Here is a 7,150-nt window from a genome sequence, read left to right as displayed (position 1 = left end):
TTTCACTATTTCCTTTAGTGTGCTAAAGCACTGAAGTTTAATGTAGTCCCATTATCAATTACTGCTTTTCTTGCCTAGTGTTTTTGGTGTCATATCCAAAATATCATTGCCAAATCCAATGTCCTGAAGCCTTCCTCCCATAATTTTCTCCAGGAGTTTTATAGTTTTAAGGCTTAGAGTTAGGTTTTTGATCCATCCTTTTCAACTTAATTTTTGTGGGGTAGGGTAAGGATTCAATGTCATGCTTTTGCATCCAGTTATCCCAACACAATTTACTGAAGAGACACCTTTCCCTATTGTGTGGTCTAGGCATACCGCCAAAGTCTATTTGACCATGCATACAAAAGCTTATTTCTGGGCTCTCCCTTCTGTTCCATTGGTCTATATACCTACTTTTATGCCATTATCACATCATCTTAATCGCAGTTTTTTTGTGGTATGTTTCAAAATCAGTAAGTATGAGGCCTCCTACTCTGTCCTTTTTCAAGATTGTTTTGACTATTTGGCATCCCTGGAGGTTCCATATACAATTTAGAATTTTTTTCTCTTTTCTGTAAAGAATGCATTGGGATTTTCATAGATATTGCATAGAATCTGTAGATTACTTTGGGTAGTATGAATATTTTAACAATATTAAGTCTTCCAAGCCATGAACATGGGATGTCTTACATTTATCTGTGTCTTCTGTGATTTCTTTTGGCAATGCTTTGTAGTTTTCAGTGTACAAGTCTTTCATGTTTTAAGTATTTTACCCTTTCTCATGTTATAGTATATAGTATGTGTTTTTGTAATTTCCTTTTCTAGTCAATGTTAGTGCATAAAAACACAAATGATTTTTATGTGTTGACTTTGTATCCTGCAACTTTTTTGAAAGTGTTTATAATTTTTGTGGCATCTTTAGAATTTTCTAAATATGAGATCATATTGTTAGCAAATAGAGATAATTTTTCTTCTTTTCCAATTTGGGTGTCTTATATTTCTTTTTCTTGCCAAGTAGCTCTTGCCAGACTTCGTATGTTAAATATTTGTGGTGAGGGTGCAAATCCTTGCCTTATTCTTAATCTTAGAGGAAAAGCTTTCAGTCTTTCTCCATTGAATGTGATGCTAGTATGGGCTTGTCTTATATGACCTTTATTATATTGAGGTAAGTTCCTTATATACCTATTTTGTTGCATCTATATTCATCAGCAATATTGGTCCATTATTGGTCCATAGTTTTCTTTTCTTTTTTTTTTTTGTGTGTGTGTTTTGTTTTGTTTTGTTTTGTTTTTGAGAGAGTGTCTCATTCCTGTTGCCCAGGCTGCAGTGCAGTGGCACAATCTCAGCTCAGCACACTGCAGCCTCAACTTCCCGGGCTCAGGTGATTCTCCCACCTCAACCTCCTAAGTAGCTCCAAATGCACATCACACCTGGCTGTTTTTTTTTGTATTTTTAGTAGAGATGGAGTTTCACCATGTTGCACAGTCTGGTCTTAAACTCCTGGGCTGAAGAGACCCACCTGCTTTGGTCTCCCAAAGTGTTAGAATTACAGATGTGAGCCACCATGCCCAGCCTCTTGTGTTTTATTCTGGTTTTGTTATCAGGTTACTGCTGCCCTCAAAGACTGAATTTAGGATTGTTCCCTCCTCTTCAATTCTCTGGAAGGGTTTGAAAAGAATTGGTATTAGTTCTTTAAATGTTTGTTGGAATTTTTTTGTGAAGCCATCAGGTCCTGGGCTTTTCTTCATTGGGAAGGTTTTGATTACTGCTTCAATTTATTTACTCGTATTATGTTTATTCATATTCTTTATTTCTTCATGATTCAGTCTTTGTAGGTGGTATTCCCCCAGGAATTTATCCATTTCTTTTACGTGATCCAATTTGTTGGCATAGCTGTTCACAACAGCCTCATAATCCTTATTTCTGTGACAATGGTTATAATGTCCTCTCATTCATTTCTAATGTTTTTTATTTTACTTCTTTTTTAGAGATAGAGTCTCGCAATGTTGCCCAGGCTGATCTTGAACTCCTAGGCTTAAGCAATCCTCCCACCTTGGCCTCCCAAAGTGTTGGGATTACTGGTATGAGCCACTGCACCTGGCTTTCCAATTTTACTTATTTCAGTCTTCTGTCTTATTTTCTCAGTTGGTCTAGCCAAGGGTTAGACAATTTCATTGATCTTTTCAACAAAAACAACTCTTGGATTCCTTGATGTTTTTCTATGGTATTTCTATTCTCTAATTCATTTACCTATGCTCTAATCCTTCTAATAACTTAGGGTTTAGTTTGTTGTTCTTTTCTAGTTCTTTGAGGTATGAGATTAGGTTGTTGATTTGAGATCTTTCTTCTTTTTTAATGTAGGTGTTTACCACTATAAACCTCTCTCTCACTTCTACTTTCACTGCATTCCATAAGTGTGATATGTTGCATTTTTGCTTTCATTAGTTTCCAGATATTCTCTAAATTCACTTGTGTTTTCTTCTCTGACCCATTCATTAAGAGGGCACTGCTTAGTTTACACAAATTTGTGGACTTTCTTGTTTTCCTTCTGCTATTGATTTCTTGTTTTATTTCATTGTCATTGGAGAAGATACTTTGTATGATTTCAATCTCCTTAAATTTGTCAAGATTTGTTTTATGGCCTAACATATGGTCTATCTTGGAGAATCCTCCATGATTACTTAAGAATGTGTATTCTGCTTTGATGAGTGGACATCAGTTACAGCCAACTGATCTATACTGTTGTTCATGTCTTCTGTTTCCTTGTCGATCTTCTGTATGGTTGTTCTGGCCATAAATGAAAGAGAAGTATTATGTCTCCTGTTATTATTGTGTTGCTGTTAATTTCTTCTTTCAGTCCTGTCAATGCTTCACCTATTTAGGAGTTCTAACATTAGATGTGCATATATTTATAGTTGTTATATGTTCCTGATGAATGGACCCTTTATCATTACATAACATCCTTTTTTGTCCTCCTGACAGTTTCTACTTAAAGACTATCTTGTCTAGTATTACATATGGCCACCCCTGCTCTCTTGTAGGTTCCCATTTACATGGAATCTTTTTCTGTCCCTTTACTTTTAGCCTATGTGTGTCCTTAAGCATAAAGTAAGTCTCTTGTAGAAAGCATATAGCTGGGGCCGGGCGCGGTGGCTCACGCTTGTAATCCCAGCACTTTGGGAGGCCGAGGCGGGCGGATCACGAGGTCAGGAGATCGAGACCATGGTGAAACCCCGTCTCTACTAAAAATACAAAAAATTAGCTGGGCGTGGTGGCAGGCGCCTGTAGTCTCAGCTACTTGGAGAGGCTGAGGCAGGGGAATGGCATGAACCTGGGAGGCAGAGTTTGCAGTGAGCTGAGATTGCGCCACTGCACTCCAGCCTGGGTGACAGAGCGAGACTCTGTCTCAAAAAAAAAAAAAAAAAAGAAAAGAAAGCATATAGCTGGATCTTGTTATTTAAAATATGTTCAGCCAATCTATGTCTTTTAATTCGTGTGTTTAATACATTTACATTTAAAGTAATTGCTGATAGGAAAGAACTCACTATTGCCAGTTTGTTAATTGTTTTCTGTTTGTTGTGTAGCTTTTTGTCCCTCCTTTCTTCCCTTGCTGTCCCCTTTTGTGTTTTGTTGATTTTTTTGTAGTGACATATTTTGACTCCCTTCTCATTTCCCTTTGTGTATATTCTGTAGATATTTTCTTTGTGGTTACCATTGCAATTACATAAAACATCTTAACATTGTAACATTCTATTTTATGCTGCTAACAACTTACCTTCATTCATGTGTAAAAACTCTGCTCCTTTACATCCTGCCCCTCTTCATGTTATTAATAACACAAATTTTCACTTTTTATAATGAGTATCCAGTAATATACATACATAATTACTTCTAATTTTTTTAAATTCAATTTTATTTTATTTCAAGACAGGGTCTCATTATATCATTCAGGCTGGAGTGCAGTGATGTGATCGTGGCTCACTGCGGCCTCAACCTCCTGGGCTCAAGCAATCCTTTTGCCTCACCTACCCAAGTAGCTAGGACTACAGGCATGCACCACCATGCCTGGCTCCTTTTGTTTTTGGAGAAAGATGAGGTCTTGCTATGTTGCCCAGGATGGAAGAGCAAATATAAATTGATTAGAAAAAAAAACCAACAACCCTATGAAAAAATGAGTAACAAACAGACAATCAACTCAAAAAAGGAAATACATATGGATTTTAAGCATATAAAAAGTTGCTAGGCCGGCCCAGCACTGCCTGCCCCATGTCAGAGTCCCAGCCCCCTTCGCCTGTGTCCATCATTCCATGCGGAAGCACCACCAGCATGTCTGACAAACTGCCCTACACAGTCACTGACATCAGCCTGGATGCCTAGGGACACAAGGCCCTAGACATTGTGGAGGCTGATATGGTGGGCCTGATGTACATGAGGGAGTTGTTCCTGGCTCCAAGCCACTGAAAGGCACTCACATCACTAGCTGCCTGCAAATGACAGTGGAGACCATTGTCCTCATTGAAACCCTCATTACCTCAAGTGCTGAGATGCAGTGGTCCAGCTGCAACATCTTCTCCACCTAGAACCATGTGGCAGCTGCCATTGCCAAGGCTGGCATTCCAGTGTGCGCCTGGAAGGGTGAAAGAGATGACAAGTACCTGTGGTGCATCGAGCAGATACTGTATTTCAAAGATAGGCCCCTCAACATGATTCTGGATGATGCTGGTGACCTCAACCAACCTCACTTACACCAGGTACCCACAGCTTCTGTCAGTCAGCTGAGGCATCTTTCAGGAGACCATGACTGGGTCCACAGGATGATGGCCAATGGGATGATGAGGGCGCCTACCATCAATGTCAATGACTCCATCACCAAGAGCAAGTTTGACAACCTCTATGTCTGCCAGCAGTCCCACATAAATAACATCAAGTGGGCCACAGAAGTGATGATTGCTGGCAAGGTAGCGGTGGTGGTGGGCTGTGGTGATGTGGGCAATGGTTGTGTCCAGGCCCTGAAGGGTTTTGGGGCTTGCATAATCATCACCAAAATCGACCCACTCAACACACTGCAGGCTGCTATTGAGGGCTATGAGGTGACTACCATGGAGGAGGCCTGCCAGGATGGCAACATCTTTGACATCACCACAGACTTTTTCAATATCATCCTTGGCCGGCACATTGAGCAGATGAAGGATGTTGCCATTGTGTATAACACCGGACCCTTTGACATGGAAATCAATGTCAAGTGGCTCAACGAGAATGCTGTGGAGAAGGTGAACATCAAGCCCTAGCTGGATGAGGCAGTGGCTGAAGCCCGCCTGGGCAAGCTGAACATGAAGCTGACCAAGCTGACCGCGAAGCAGGCCCAGTACTTGGGCATGACCCATGATGGCCCTTCAAGCCTGATCACTACTACTATTTAAAGGCAGGCCTGCCCTTCACCTTCCAGTTGCTGTCCTTGCCCAGGCCCCAGCTTTCCTCCCCAAGAGCAAATGACACCAACCTTGTGATTGGTTTGTCAGTGTCCCCCGCTGACTCCCTAAGGCAGATTCCTGTTTTTGACCTCTACTGCATCCCTCATACAGTTCCAAGTGTGACAGGGGAAGCTGATAGGCACCTCCTCAAACCCTGGTCATGATGGGGGTATGAAGGAGACATCCACTGGGAACCTGCTCAGTGGTTTGGAATTGCTAAGTCAGTCCTTCCTTAGCCTGAAGATGGCAGCGGGGTCACAAAGCCCATGTACTTTATCATCCAGTGCTTCACTTGGCCTACAGACTTATGCCCATGGTGCTTGGTTTACAGGTTCACTGGTTCCTCAGCCCATGACAGATGAGAGGGAGCTATATATATTGAAGGGCAAGGGAGAACTGAAGGGCAAGGAAGAACTGTTCCTGAGAGCTTGGCTTAGTGCTGGGCCTTCTCTTAAACCTCTTAACAATGAGGTTGGTACTTTTAGTCCCTATTTTACAGGGGTTATAGTTAAGTGACAACCAAAAAAGGATAGAGAAGTGACAGCTTGAGGTTGAGAGAGGCCAGAAAAACATAAAAGCAGGCATAGACCTGCCACCATTTTGTAACCAGAAAGGTTCTTATCACAACTCTCAGTCAAAAAGACAGTAATTTGGTTTATAATGTCTATATAGTGTTTGTAATGTTAAAACAAAGCAGGAGTTTAAATAAAAATTTGGGTGCCTAAAAGAAAAAAAAAGATGCTTAATGACCTTCATAATACAAGAAATGTGAATTAAAACTATAATCTGATGCTATTTTGGCCTATTACACTGACAAAAATCAAAAGGCTTGACAAAATCCTATGTTGGCAAGGATACAGAGAAACAGACACCCTCATACACTGCTGGCGGAAGAATGTTCAATCTCCTCAAGATCATGTTGGCAATGTTGTTATCTGTCAAAACTACAAATTTACTCAGCCGATTCATTTCTAGGATTTTGTCCACTACAGTTTCACATGTGGAAAACATGCATAAGGTTTCGCTTCAGCATTATTTATTATAGTAAAACATTGGAAAAAACCTACATGCACTGAAGAGGAAACTGATTATATAAATTATGTCACACATATATACAATGAGATAATATGTAGTCATAAACAAGATTAAGGAAGTTAATTATATACAGATATAGTATGTTTGCAAGATATATTTAAACATTAAAAAGCAATGTACAGGGCTGGGTGCAGTGATTCATGCGTGTAATCCTAGCACTTTGGGGGGTCAAGATGAGTGAATTACTTGAGCCCAGGAGTTTGAGACCTGCCTGGGCAACATGGTGAAACTCCATCTGTACAAAAAAATACAAAAATGAGCCGGTCGTAGTGCCTCGTGCCTGTGGTCCCAGTTACTTGAGGCTGAGGCTAGGGAATCACTTGAGCTGGGAAACGGAGGTTGCAGTGAACCAAGATCATACCACTGCACTCCAGCGTGGACGACGGAGCGAGGCCCTGTGTCAAAAACAAAAACAAACAACAACAACAACAACAAAAAAAACCAAAAAAACCCCCACCAATATTACTAAATTCTGATATATGTACTCATCAGTACAAGTACTGATACAGGCTACAAGTATAAACCTTGAAAAAAGTATGCTAAGTGAAAGAAGCCAGTCACAAGAGACCACATATTGTATGATTCCATTCTTGTAAAATGTGCAA

At 40.4% G+C, this 7,150-nt stretch overlaps 1 pseudogene; it reads left to right on the top strand.

The window, feature by feature from the left end:
- Positions 1-4,305: 4,305 nt before the first annotated feature.
- LOC116479567 (adenosylhomocysteinase-like) lies at positions 4,306-5,614 on the top strand (annotated as a pseudogene).
- The last annotated feature ends 1,536 nt before the right edge of the window (positions 5,615-7,150 follow it).

This window comes from Hylobates moloch, unplaced genomic scaffold (assembly GCF_009828535.3).
Source record: "Hylobates moloch isolate HMO894 unplaced genomic scaffold, HMol_V3 SCAFFOLD_12, whole genome shotgun sequence".
Classification (NCBI taxonomy): domain Eukaryota; kingdom Metazoa; phylum Chordata; class Mammalia; order Primates; family Hylobatidae; genus Hylobates; species Hylobates moloch.
The sequence above is the reverse complement of the archived record's forward strand: the minus strand, read 5'-3'. Positions and strand labels throughout refer to the sequence as shown.